The sequence below is a fragment of the Planococcus citri genome, chromosome 1, assembly GCF_950023065.1.
Source record: "Planococcus citri chromosome 1, ihPlaCitr1.1, whole genome shotgun sequence".
NCBI classification, from domain to species: Eukaryota; Metazoa; Arthropoda; class Insecta; order Hemiptera; family Pseudococcidae; genus Planococcus; species Planococcus citri.
In genome coordinates this window covers 42,354,708-42,368,956 of record NC_088677.1, presented here as the reverse complement: position 1 = coordinate 42,368,956, position 14,249 = coordinate 42,354,708, and the positions used below count along the sequence as shown (strand labels likewise).

The 14,249-nt window shown below is 31.6% G+C and overlaps 1 protein-coding gene across 1 annotated transcript in view; it reads right to left on the bottom strand.

Annotated features, from left to right (window-relative positions):
• Window positions 1-12,827, bottom strand: part of LOC135832036 (potassium channel subfamily K member 18-like) — a 128,574-nt gene extending 115,747 nt beyond the window's left edge. The window contains exon 1 of the mRNA XM_065345001.1: window positions 12,385-12,827. The gene's annotated coding sequence lies outside the window, so the exon portion shown is untranslated. The remainder of the gene's footprint in view (window positions 1-12,384) is intronic.
• Window positions 12,828-14,249: the final 1,422 nt, after the last annotated feature.

The window sequence follows — 14,249 nt, the reverse complement described above, 5'->3', positions numbered from 1 at the left end:
TTCACTCCACGATATATTTGTACTTATTTACTTACTTACTTAATTAATATAGTATAAGAAGTAAATTGCATAATTTTTCAAATCAAAAAATTTCTGGAAACGTGGAAACACTCGAGTTAATTCTATGGTCAAAATGAAATTTCAACTTAAACAAAACTCGTCACTGTGTAATAATGAAATTTTTAGTTTTGTTTTTCTTTTGGATTTATTCTAAAACGTCAAAAAAGTTAAACCATCCAACTAAATGTTCTTTACGCCTTTTCATTTAATTTGCATAAGAACATAAGTTATATCTATTAATCACTGTCATAAGTTAAATATGTAATGTTCGATTTGCTCGTAACCATAAAAAGCTGATTAATTATTCTGTCATTTCTAACATATACATGGAAATTTCTACATTAAGCAAAATATGTAAATATCGGGACAATTTACGTTTGAAAGCTGTTACGCTGGCAAAAACCTATGACAACATTCAAGCAATAAAAAATTACTGTTCTTATTCAACATTTTATATCTACTTTAATCATATGTACATCATCATGCATTTAGGGTAGTACGTACATACTTCAGGGTAGATATGGGGTGATGTCTTCTATTCTGTGAGCATGCAACACTCACTTTTACGCGGGTACGCGTATATTGTCTTCCAGGCGAAATGGCATTATGATCTAAATAAATTTTCAACTTTTTCTCTTTTTTTTTCGATTCTTATCACTACATTTTTTAACTATTAGCCATTTTAAAGTATCTAGGTCTCAACCGCAGGAAAATAATACCTAACAATAAGTAATTCGTCAATCATAGTTTGGAAAATGAATGCGATAGAATCGTAAATTAAGATCAATTCAGGTTTTTGTTGCATAAAGTAAGTACCTAATTTTCATTATTGAAATTCTATACCTATACTTCAATAATCCAAAAATGAACACATTGAAAAAAATAAAGAGAATAAATCCAGCAGTTTAAAATAAGACAAAATGGTATCTACTTTTTAACGGCTTTAAATGTCAAAATATTGAATAAAATAAAGAAATAAACGCAAAAAACTCATTTCGTCGAAGAGATTAGCCTATTTTGAATTTTTTTTTTTTTTTGCAAAAACATTTCATCTTTTAACGGCTTCTCTCTTAACTGAAAATGACGTCGATTATCTGCAATACGCCGAGGACATTAATAGATTAAATATATTCTTTTCTTTGGAAATGTCAAAAATGATGTACCATAAAAAGAAGTAATTATCATCACAAAAGATTCCGCAGAAGGACTACTCGCTTCGTCGAATAAATATAAAGTATTTCGAAAAAAGGTTCTTAAAAATGTCTCGAATCCATCGCTTTCAGGTCTATGTTTTGGTCTTTTTATTTTTCACTACGCTTTAAAGTTGCACTCTTTTACTTTTTTTTCTTTTCTTTTTTTTTGTTGCCGCAGGAATAATATTACGTTAATTTTATCTCGAGGAAGAAGAAAAAACAAACCAAGATCTTATATAGGCAGACTGAAAAATATTTATTCCAATTGTTTTCGTGAACCTTTGACGTAATTCGAATTCTAAGCTCATTTAAAATTTGATATATTGTTACACATTCGTGCTTACGAAGTTACGAATGGGTACCTTTACCTATCTGGACTTGACATTATATGAACATAAATTAGATAGGTACGTAGGTAGTAGGTACGTTACGTAATGAATATCTATACAGGGTTCCCAGAAATATCGTGACCCCCTAAAAAAGTTTTCTGCTAAATGTTTCGGTTGATCACAGTGAATAATAATAATGATAGCGCATGATTGATTGTTAGACTGAGGTGATAACATTCCACCAATCATATGCATATATTTCGCATTGCCAACCTATATTTTTAATAAAAAACTTTCTTAGGGGTTCACGATATATCTGGGCACCCTGTATGCACTATACATGGTACCTATAAGTAAGTACCATGAAGTAGACTAGATACCTATCTAATTATTTGTTCATATAAATACAGTACCTATAAATCTGCAAAATTCAACAATGCACTGAAATATTTGTTGAGTTTGTAATTTCATTCAGTTTGATTTATAAATATGAACTTATTGTTACATGTTGTCATGTGTTTTTATGAAGAAATTCGATTTACATTATTGTATTGGAATTGAACGCAGCGTGTTTACGTAGCCAATTTAAATTCGAGCACGTAGGTAAAAAGAAAGGAGTAAGCGAAAACATAAGTAATATAAATTTTTGAAACAATTTATTAGATATATACATGCACAACTGAACACAGAATTTTATTTCGATGCAGTTCATGCCATTAAGTGTAGGTAGGTATACCTACCCAGTACCCACTTGAAGATGCCTATGCATTTTAATTCTTAACTACCTATTATTTCAAGTGAAAAAATTTACTCAACAAAATTTATTTATGACTGGTGTTGCTTTCTACTTTACACATTTTTATCTTTTATAATTATTTATGTACGAATTTTTATCTTATTCAACCAAACAAAAAAATGTATCCGCAAATTTTACCTTTCAACATGCGTAATCGTACCTACCTAATCCTATTAATTTTCTTTGCCGTATATAAACACAATAAACAAAGTACTTTTCATACCATTACTACCCCACAAATTGAGTTTAATTTTAATGCAACATTAATGGTTTGATGGAAAGTTATTTGACCACGAAAATTTGTAAATGGAGAAGCAGAATCAAAATTTCATGAAACAAAACTTTAGTCTTTCAGTCATCGTCTAAAGTTTTAAATGAACCAATAATCTCTATAAATTCTGAAAGGAATGAAGTAATTAAACAATGCTCTTTGAAACTATACTTTGTTTTCTATATGGAAGGTTAAAGTAATATCGTTAGTGCTGGGGTTTGTAGTAAAACGCTTATGTGTCCTGTTTCTAAATTTTGAAACTTTTCATCTTTAACATAAAGCTCTAGCTGCGTCTTTTCAAAGACTCATATAGGAAATTGCATACCTACCCATCTATCTATCTATGATAGGTACCACAAAAATATCCACAAAATAAGTATCTAAGTAATGAACCATTTAAATGGGAAATGACTATGCTGTTTTCTTTATTATACATAGATACCTAAGTAATCGGTAAGATTCAAACACAGGGTCCTCAATAATATCGAGCACAGCTAGCGAGCGTTTTCATGACAAAATGTGAGTTGGCAGCGCTGAGCCATATCAAAATACATTATGATCAATGCCCCCAACCCACATTTTTTTGTAAAAATTCTCACTAGCTATGCTCGATATTATATTCGGGACCCCGTGAGTAGTATCAAAAATACATTTTTTTAAAAATCTACATGTATCTTGCAACCTATAGTATAGGTAACATTAGCATTGAAAAACATCTATCAATACTAATTCACTTATTGGAAAATACTTTCGTAATAGCTAAGTATATTTTCTGCTGTCAATATTTTAAAAAATGGCTGAAATTATACCATTCTGGTGGTTTATTAACCATGAAAAAACACAGGAACACAAGTTCTTTTTTTTTTGGCACCTACCTGCCTAACTTATTTCACAAATTTCAAACCATTCGATTTTGACAAAGGAAGAGACACACAGACATATATTTTTTATAAAAAAGTTTCCGTTGCTTTTCTTACCTCTACTCCTCTCGAAAGTTTTAGTCATCATTTTACACCTGGGTGTGAAATGTGATGAATCGACAAAATTTGAAAAACGTAGTGATGGATTGGCGAAAGTTTTGGTCAAAGCATTGTTGTTAATGTTTCTTTTCCAAAGCTTCGTAAAATTTTACACTCCAAATTGAGGTACCATACCTATATTATTTTTTTTTTCAACCGCGAGAAACACTGACTATTTATATGGACCCTTGCTTCACAAAAAAAATAGATAGATGTATGTATTACACAATGAAAAGTTCCTTCTTCAATTTCCCCGCTTTGTAAATCAATTTTTTTTTAACAATTCTGTTTTGTTTTTTAATTTACCTATATACTAACATAGCTAAGTACCTAAAACAAATTTCAACACTCGTTGCCCTCTTCCATTGTTGAAAAATATTGTAGATGACCTTACAATTTTTTAAGAATTTCAACTCAGAGCATGAATTTCCCATACGTAAAGAAAGAGAAAAATTTTAAAAATTCAGATCGGTTCTTTCTTCACGAAAAAAAAAGTATGGATAATTTTTACTATTTCACACAGTAACCGGGTCCCATTCAAAAATATTGTGATTTTTACTATGAGATTAGTAAATACTATGAGAGTAATAAGTTTTACCTAGTTCTATAGGTAAAATTTATTTGTTGGCTGAGTAAAAATCACTATTATTTTTGAATGGGATCCGGTTACTATACTGAAATAGTAATTTTTATCAATTTTTTTTTCCGTGTTTTTATACCTAGCTACTATTTAATAGGCGTGGGTAAATAGCGGGCTTAAATAGGAAAAAATTGGCACATGAATTTTTTCTTCGGGAATGTGTTTGGATGGACTTTCTGAACTACCAGAAAAAAACTGACCCTACTACCCCTGGAGGTAATTTTTTTAGGGGGCTAAAACCTGTTCCGATTCACGTTTTTTGAGTTTTACTCCGCAAATATCAGGTTTACGAGAAAAACTACCATAACTGAAAATGTTCCCCTTCAAATTTTCGATAATTTGATACTACGCTCGATACCCATCCCTCAAGGGGGTGTCTAAAAAAAAGGGATGGAAAGAGTCGATGTTTCAAAAAAGGTCAGTCGGCCAATAAATTAATCCAAGTTATCACTTGATATCATTCGTTTACGCTTAAATTTTTTTTACGAAATCTACTCACTCAACTAGGTACTAATTAAACCACCATTGATTTGTCTTCAACCATGTTCCAATTTTTTCCTTTTCGCCCCCACTTTTTTACGTTATTTTCCCGCTCTATATGTAGGGAGGTACACAAAGGCATTTTCATTTCACAATTTTTTAGGTTTACAAACATTTGAATAGGTATTGTCAAACGCCCTAATTTCGGACACAAATTTTAAACGAATAAAAAAGGAAACAGTGAAAAAAATGAAACCTGAAATATACGAGGTGTTTCTTATACATTTTCTGGTAAAAAATTGTTCATTTTTCCTTTTGATTTTGTTTTTATCGATCAAATTTTCTTTAAAAACCCGATGTCCGAAATTGGGACAATTGACAGTACCTTATATTTTATGGAACAGATGCCACAGATAATACGATTCGTTTAAACGATTCCGACGCATCAATAAAAATAGAAATGAAAACATAAATTTAAAAAAAAAAACAAGAGAATTTATCTTGAATATTTACTTTGATTACCATGAAAACACGAAAAAAAGAAGCATATATTTTTTCCAGTGATAATAAGAGAATATGTGTGATATAGATTTTCCATTGAAAATATACTGCAAACAAATGAATTTGAAAATGATAGTTATGATAAAAAAGGGAGAGAAAATTTCAAGATTTAGGCGAATTTTATTGCAGATGACACACGCTACCGAACAGCTGCAACAAATTTCTTTGCGGCAAATATGAACTGTTTGTGTGGGAAAGCATAACATATTACTTATATAAAATAATAATAAGTTATGCCCGAGAAAAACACCCATTAAATTAATGCAATCATTAATAGTTGGACTCGGCGGTTACAGGGTGCGTTTTTACTCGCAGTATAGGTTGAAACACAGTGGATAACAAAAACAGAAAGCGTACATTTGTTTCTCGTTTTTAGCCAAACTTTAATCATAAAAATAACCGAAAAATGAGAAAAGGAAGATCCATTTCCTGAATAAACTTTTGTTCCATTTTTTTGGTAAAAACTTTTATCATTAAGAGTAAAACCGGTATATTTTTTTGGTAAAATATAATAGGCGTCGGTGCTGGAAGCGCGCAACCTTTTTAAATAGATTATATGTCAAATGAGTGATTCCAGTTATTACAGAATATATGTGTGGTTGAGTGAGTATATTGCGATTTTGGCGAATATTTTTATTGTACTCTGACAACATAATACATAACTATGATTAATTACGTAATGGTTTTAGACTTTCAAGTTATATAATAATTTTTACAGCTAAAATGGGGCGCTTTTGACTGGTTTTGATGATGATATTAGGTAACATAATGTTGGAAATGTCTCGATCAACTTTTCAAGTTGGTATAAAATTGAAACAACTTTTTGGGACGGAAGAGAGGGATCAATAAAAGAAGTACTTGAATCTTTTTTTCACAACTGGCATTGAAAAATGTACTTCAGAAATATTTGTAACTATAGCCTATAGGTAAGTTACCTCGCCGAGCACAAAATAAATACGAACAGTTCATCTCGAATCGAAAAAATAAGCCAGTAGTAGCCAATATTGGATTTCAGCGCTTTCAAATTTGCAAAAATCGATATGCTACTGTAAGTGCGAAAAACCCTCGATTTTTTGAAAATGCCTCTCCTTTGAGGGATTATATCTCTTCTTCAGAGACACTTCCCAGGCTAAAATTCTAAACGCGCACGCCTCTGGTACTCAGGAGTGCGTTCTGAACTGAAACTATAGCTCTTGTACTTTCTTTCCTGGTTGATGGGGCCTGCCTTTGGTAGGTACTGCAATTACTGCATCCACAACCGATCAGATTGTTTCCTTCTTTGGGTGACCGATTCCAACTCTTTTTTCTCACGCTGTCGTCTCTACTGAAATAACTTGCTCTTTCCACGAAAAAATTAAATTGAAAAACCAGTAGGAGACAACAATTAATCAGACACCCAATAGATATGAGTTGGGGAGGGGGAATGAAAACCGAAAACGAATAATGTATCTTCAAAAACCTGCTGGTAAGTAAAAAAGTGGGAGTAAGTAAGTATTTTTTCACGTAGGAGTATTATAGTAAGTATACGTTGTTTACTATACTAAAGACATAGCACTGGGATTAACTGAAAGCGTTTCCATTCAACTGCTTATCCAACAACATGGCCTGGTTCATCGCTTTTTTTCAAACTTTCATCGATAATATTTACTAGCCGTTAACTTGTTCAAAGTATCGCGTAAATGACGAGTGAATCATGTTTATTTCTTTTTGATCGTTTCGCGTAGGCCTGCATGAAAGCTACAATAGACCTAAATGTCTACCATACCTCAATCTTTATTCGATGTTAAAAATTTTTCAAGATTTCAAAAGAATTTTCTATGATGCAACAAAGTAGATATCTACGTAGATTTAAATGATAGGTACCTATACTTATTGAAAAATGCTCACAAGAGATCAATCCAAACGAGGAAAAAGTTTACAAAAAAAGCTTCTATACTATAGCTTTGAAATTTCAACATCCCTCATTTGCTTTAGGTACGTAGTACGTACCTATAGTTTTTAGTTGGAAAAAATAGTAGATAGATATAAATAAAACACCTAGATTTAATATGTAGGTATTCAGTTTCGTCGAAAAACATTTTTTATCATATGTAAGTAAACTAAAAGTACCTATCTAGATGAAAACTACACGGAAGTAAAAAAAAAAAAGTGAATACTATACTGGAAATGAAAATTTGTTTAAAAATAAAAATAAATGCAGCTCCATAAACGAATGAAATATTAATGCGAAAAACAGCTACTTAATTGAATTTTTCTAATGAAAACATTCAAACGATGTCGAGAGTATATAAAGTAATTAATCACATTAGTATATAGCGCATATAGTTCGGATGAAATTAGCATACATCGAAGATGAACAAAATAAACAAACGGACCAAATAAGTCTTGATTATTTATTCAGAACCTATACATACGAAAAAAGGGGATTTCTTGAGATGAATCGAAACGAGAACTCGAGCGTAAATTTTCTATCGCGTTGTGTTATAAATCAAACACCTATAACATGTATGTTTTAGAATCCGTTTTTATAGTGCACAGTTTTACAAAGTTGGTAAATTTTTCGCGTTCATTTGAGCTTTATGAGTTTTACATTACGAACAGTAAAAATAAATCGCAAAGAAACTCGCGCTATTAATCATCCATGTAGTTTATACATTTAATGGACCCTTAGTGAAAATGTTGCTTTTATTTTTTATTTTCGATTGTTCGCAAAGCGGAATCTAGCTTTTCATTTTAATGAATATAATATCTTGCGTTATTTCTCGAAAGATTAATTCATGGTTTAGGTTTTTGAAAAATTTATAACGCTGGTTTTAAATAATTTTTCAACTGCAATACGATGGATAAAAATATCAAAAATTTATAAGTATCCACCGTTAATATTTAAATATAGGTATAACAAGAGTAGACTATAGGTAGGTAGCGAGGAAAAATTGAAAAAGGAAAGGTACCAACTAACAAAAGCAAGGCTAATTTTTACTACGATTTTAGGTACACGCTTAGAACACGACTGTTGTACCTATTCATAATTATTTTATTCAATTCGAATCCCAACAATAAATAAACAATGCATCTAACTCGAACTAAAGTTTAGTTCACTGTGGTTTTTCGCGTCTTTTTTTAAAAATTATGTATTAAAAACCACACCTCTAAATTATGTATTTAGTAATCATTATGACTTCATTTTATTCCCCGTTTTATGTCATATTTGTGTCACAATATCCCATCATTAGTGAATTTCCCAACGTTGTTTGCGATTATGGCATATGCCGAGGAAATACACATACGTACAAATTTAAACGCTACGTTCGGATGAAAGTTCATAATATCGTCATTATTTATTGAAAGATAAAATTAGTTCGTGCAGCTAAAAAGCGAACGTAATGACCGAATACAGGAATCGAAATGTTTTTTTAATACGTACTAGGTACGGTATATTTTCATCGATGTGTCAAAATAGATACTAAAATGTGTGTTGTCCATCATAAGCAGGTAAGCTTACTCCATATGTGGTTAAAATGAAAATCTACACTACGAAGGTCCGGCGTTCGTATGGAAATAATGCGATTCCACTAGAGCGCGGATGTTTTGAGAAAAACAATTTAATAGGTAACGATTTTGAGTAGGTTGTGAGGTAGCTAGCTACATTATTTTTTTCGTTTCGTATAGCATTGGCTTAGTAATGCTGAAGTCGCGTGCTTAGAAACATCGGCACTCCAAAGAAAGTTTTTTGTAAAAAATAAAAGTTGATAACGTAGCACAGGACATGTGGTTGATAGATCCAACAAACAATCATGATTCATGATAGTTATCAATGTTCACAGGGTCCAACTAAAATAGTCAACAAACAACTTTTTTTTAGGAATGCTTGATATTTCTGAGCACTCTGTACCTACATATTTTCTTATACGCCCATTACATACACAGTAGACTCACCTTTATTCTGTTTCATTTTTTTTTTTTCAAAATATCCACTAAAATACTTGAATGAAAAAATATAAATTTTGAAAAATTCACCGGGGTGATCACAAAAAATATTTATTGCGGTACCTATTTCAACGTGCGAAGGACGAATCTAGCGATAGTTTTTTCAAAATAGAATTTTCAATGATAGAATCGAAATATTTCCGATCTATTAATTTCCAAGTCGTTTTTAGAGGACTAAAAGTGGTGTTGAATTTCAAAGTCAGTGGGTCAGGTAAGTTCAGAAATTCCTAAGTCACGTCTTTTTAGGGGGGGGGATGACCATATGGTTACAGGTAAAAGTATACCCAAAAATGGCAAAAAGCCTTTAATTTTGTTCAAAAAGGACTCAATTTAAAGACAACTGGCTGAGCTCCCAATACGGTTAGAACTCGACATTTTCCTCCGATTCAAACTTCAACCATAATATTAATTAAAGATGAAGAGAATTTCTCATCCATTAGGAACTTTGTAGGTACTCCAAATTTCATATTTTTTTATGCAATCTCAGGAAAAACGGCCAATTTAGGAAAAGATACTAAAAAAGTCATTCAAATTTTTCACTGTGTGATTATTTTAAGAATAAATGTTAGCCACGACTAAGCTGTTGCTGGGCACCCGACATGTTTTCGGTCTCATAAAATCAAAGTTCAATAAGAATTTGTAATATTTTTATTTTTCCGAACTTGAAAAACCTTCGGCTATGGAATTAGATTGGATGGGTTCTCTGAAGACGTTATTTCTCACCTACTTGAATAGCTTCAAAAAGTAGGCTGTATGTACTATGTACTTGGCAGCTTCCATTACGAGTAACTGTGTATCTTCGTTCATAATCACTTTCAACGTAGATTTGACTATAGAACTCTTTAAACCCTGTTGCTTTTGGTTTATTTAGATTTGTATCAATTTTGACATACAGTAAAATCAAAAATCCATCGATTTGTACCCATGATTGAAAATACAACGTGAAATTGAATCAAAACCAATTTAATATTTCTCCAAAGTCTCTAAAATGTTTCAAAATTTGATACAAACCAAAAAAAAATTCAAGCCCGACATCTTGCAAGGTTGAGGATCAAGTATAGTCCGTTCCAAATAAGAAGTGCAAGCTGCAACCACGCAATACACCAGGAGGCGCGATGTTCCGGGGAACTGACGGGGAGGTAAACCACGGATCAATTTTCGGATCGATTTTCAATTTTTGTTACCATTATGGTCATTGAATATGATGATTGAAAAAAATGATTTTCTTCCACTTTGAAACAAACAAATCATTTTTCACATTCCATGTTTTGATCTTGCTACTTTAGACAAATCAAACTTCTCATTTTGATATTTCAATTACCTATTAATTTAATTTAAATAACATTAAAATCATTTTTATTTGAAATCTTTTTGGATTTTTTTTTTTTTAATTACATGAAAAATTTTAAAACAAATAAAAAGGTGAAAAGTGAGGGAAAAAATGGAAAAAGTAATAAAAAAGATGGTATCGATGGTGATCCGTTGAATGATCCGAAAATGAGTGATCCGGATCATGGATCAAGATCAAATTTTTGAAAATGATTCGGATCATGATCCGGATTATGCCGAACCTTGCAAAGTGCCAACATTTTTCCATTTTTATTTCAATTTAGACGACAACCCCACTCTCCCTCCCCCTTATATAAACAAATTATTCAAACTTAATTGTGGAATTCAGTAGCACTTAATTCATTTATTAGATATTCAAACTTTAATGACTCTAGCAGTAACATGAGAAGAATTGTAATTTTCAATTATTCCGATTAAAACCTCAGCCCAACTTTATTTCACCCTACCTATCATTTTTCAAAACAGGTATACCTTTCTTTGTAAATGAAAAATAGATATCTACCTACTCTAATCTCGCAGAGTTGAGTTTAAAATAACGTGCGAATGAGCATGGGTTGTAAACACAATTTCGCTCATTTGAATTTATTGATAGCACGACACGTTTCCAATTAGTCTAATAATCATTCTCATTCATGTTTTCAGTTCAGTTAACTCATTTTAGATTATTGTTACCGCGGATACCTATTGGACGGTATAATATGTAGGTATGGTATATGCTCCCGTGGGGTTTTGAAACTATCTCAGTTCAATTAATTAGCATTCATTTTTTTTACAAAAAAAAAAAAAAAAAAGGTAAGAAGGAATGTAACAAAAAATAAATCAAATACGTACGTACCTGGATATTTCTATGAAAAAGATAGATTTCAAGTTAGGTACCCACTTTTCTTTCGAGGCCCTGACTCATCTAAAGTTCAACATTTTCTCGGAAATATTAGGTACGTCCAAGCAAACCATCTTGATTACATTATTGTAAGATGAATACACCTCATCAGGTTATCTCACATGTACCAGAAAACCGAATTTCTAGACGGTACCTATGAAAAGAATTTGTAGTAATGTTGTGGTCCTATGGATATTTTCTCTCCACGGTAGTGTAAGCAAATTTAAGTTTTATTCATTCATGTATAGGCAATATGTACCTATACTTAAACTTATTTATGCAGAACAGAGTTGGCCATATGCACTAAAAAAATCAGGTGCAGGAGCAAAAAATAAATAAATAAATAAAATCATTAGTCTTTAAAACTTTGACTTTCCATAATGAGAAATGTAATCATCACAAAGTTTTCGCCTCATATGTAATACTTTTTGAAAAATATCAAACTGAACACCAATGTTTCAAATTTGAAAATCAAAATTTCTATGCATTAAAATGAAAAATGTCATCTTCATTCAACTTAATTGGCACTGATGCGAAATGAAACCAAAAAATTCAATTTCTACGTATTCACAATGTAAAAAAGAGACTTCAACGGTTATAGTCATTTTAAAGTACATATAGGTAACCTGCAAAATATGTACTTCAGGGCATGTTCTAACTAATACAAATTCACATACTAGTTCGTCCGTTGAAGTGATCCTTACCTCAAGGTCTGCTTCTTACATAGACAATTTCATATCTATTATTAGGTACCTAGACCTACCTACATTTGATATGCAGGTACCTATATCCGAAGCTATTAAAGAAAAATATTTTACCTGAATTCAGTATCTCGTAAAAATTAAATAAGTAACTCAGTCAAGAGGAGTAAATGTCACAAATATTAATAAAATTCAAAATTCTAGGTAACGAACAAACGAGAAAACCGCTGTTTTTATGCCACGATAATTTAAACGCATTTTCTCACCACGAAAACAACACTGTTCAAAAGTTACTCGCGTAATCGAACATTTAAGCAAACTGAAAATTACTCGCGTAAAAAACTCAATTTTTATAAAAGATTCACGTGTAAAAAATCTCGGAATAGATACCACCCTTTACCGTAAAATGCTGTCATGCCGGCACGAGAACCGAAAACCAACTGAGAATGTTATACCGGATGAAAGCGCAAAGGTGGAAAATTTTCCGCCATCTAAGGGTAAAAAATGTAACGAACGGATTTCGCATATAAAAATAAAACGGGAACAATAATCCAGCTTATATTTAGTAGCGGAAGGCAAGCATGGGCTGCGTCGTATTATTTGCGAATTATTAAAAACTAACGATTTCGTAAATAAGAAATAAATTTGTTTACTTCTCTCCTTTTTTTTTTTCGAAGTCATTTATGCGTAACAGTTCGCTATGGTTTTTTATTGAAGCAGTTTACTTTATGGTTCTTTACCTTTCTTTACCCTATAATGTAACAACAACAATCATCATAGGGTTCAAATTTAACCAAAAGTAACTTAATGCGATGAAGCGTAGAATTTCAAAAAAGATTAAAGAAAATACATACCCTGACATATCCTGTGCTTAGGTAGGTACGTACTACTTACACTACACCAATTAGGCCTACTTGAAAAGAAAAGAAAACCCTCAAAAGTATAGGTACCTACCTATACAGAAAAGGTAAAACGAACTCAAGATAGGGGACTTATCGTCATTGCGAAAAACAGTGAATTCGATACACAATCATCTAAACATTTAACAGCGATTAAGGCAACCAAAACATGGTCGTCGACAGTTACACCAAAATTAAATACAAATACATGATATAAGGGAGATTCTATAGCAATTCTGATCCAAATTTAACTTACCAAATAGTACATTGGGGAGCATCGTATAAGGATTTTAAAGGGCTTAATACGATTTTATGGTCAATAAATAAGATAATAGAGGTACGGTCTTCACATATCAGTACAAATTCTGTTTTTTAAAGGTTTGCCGAGATTTTCTCCGATTGTTGAATACTCACGCTGGCAACATTTTTTATCCCTGGAAGATTTTCATTTCGACGCAAAATTTATTGATTTTTCAACACAAAAAGATTAAGTAGGTATAGTTCATCTAATAGTACAACGACGACGAGAGCTACTCAAAAACTAATAAAGAAAAATCACCCTCGGGGAATAAGAGCTAAAGAAAGCAGTAATCCTGTAGTGTACCCCAATCGTCCATCCGTCATTAATCTTCAACTTTAAGCTTAATTAACGGAATCTAGCGGTCATCGAGATGAATTTTCTAACGAGCAAAACAAATTTCATTTTCTAATAGTAAGTATGTAAATAAGTACCTATTTAAATTTCAGAAAAAGTCTGATAATAGAAAATACATAGTAAATTCGGCTAGTCGTGAAAGTAGTCCTTTGGAAAAAAGTATAATTTCTTGGATAAGTATTTGATTCTGATCCACCAAACCGTAAATTCGACGTTCGTCATTTCTAAATTATAATTACAATTTTACCATTTTTAAGTTAAAAAAAAATCAAACTTTTAAATAATGCATAATCATGTACAACCTATGAAGTTCCCGAGGTTTACAAGTTTGGGAACATACCAATACATAGTAAATTCGGCTAGTCGTGAAAGTAGTCCTTTGGAAAAAAGTATAATTTCTTGGATAAGTATTTGATTCTGATCCACCA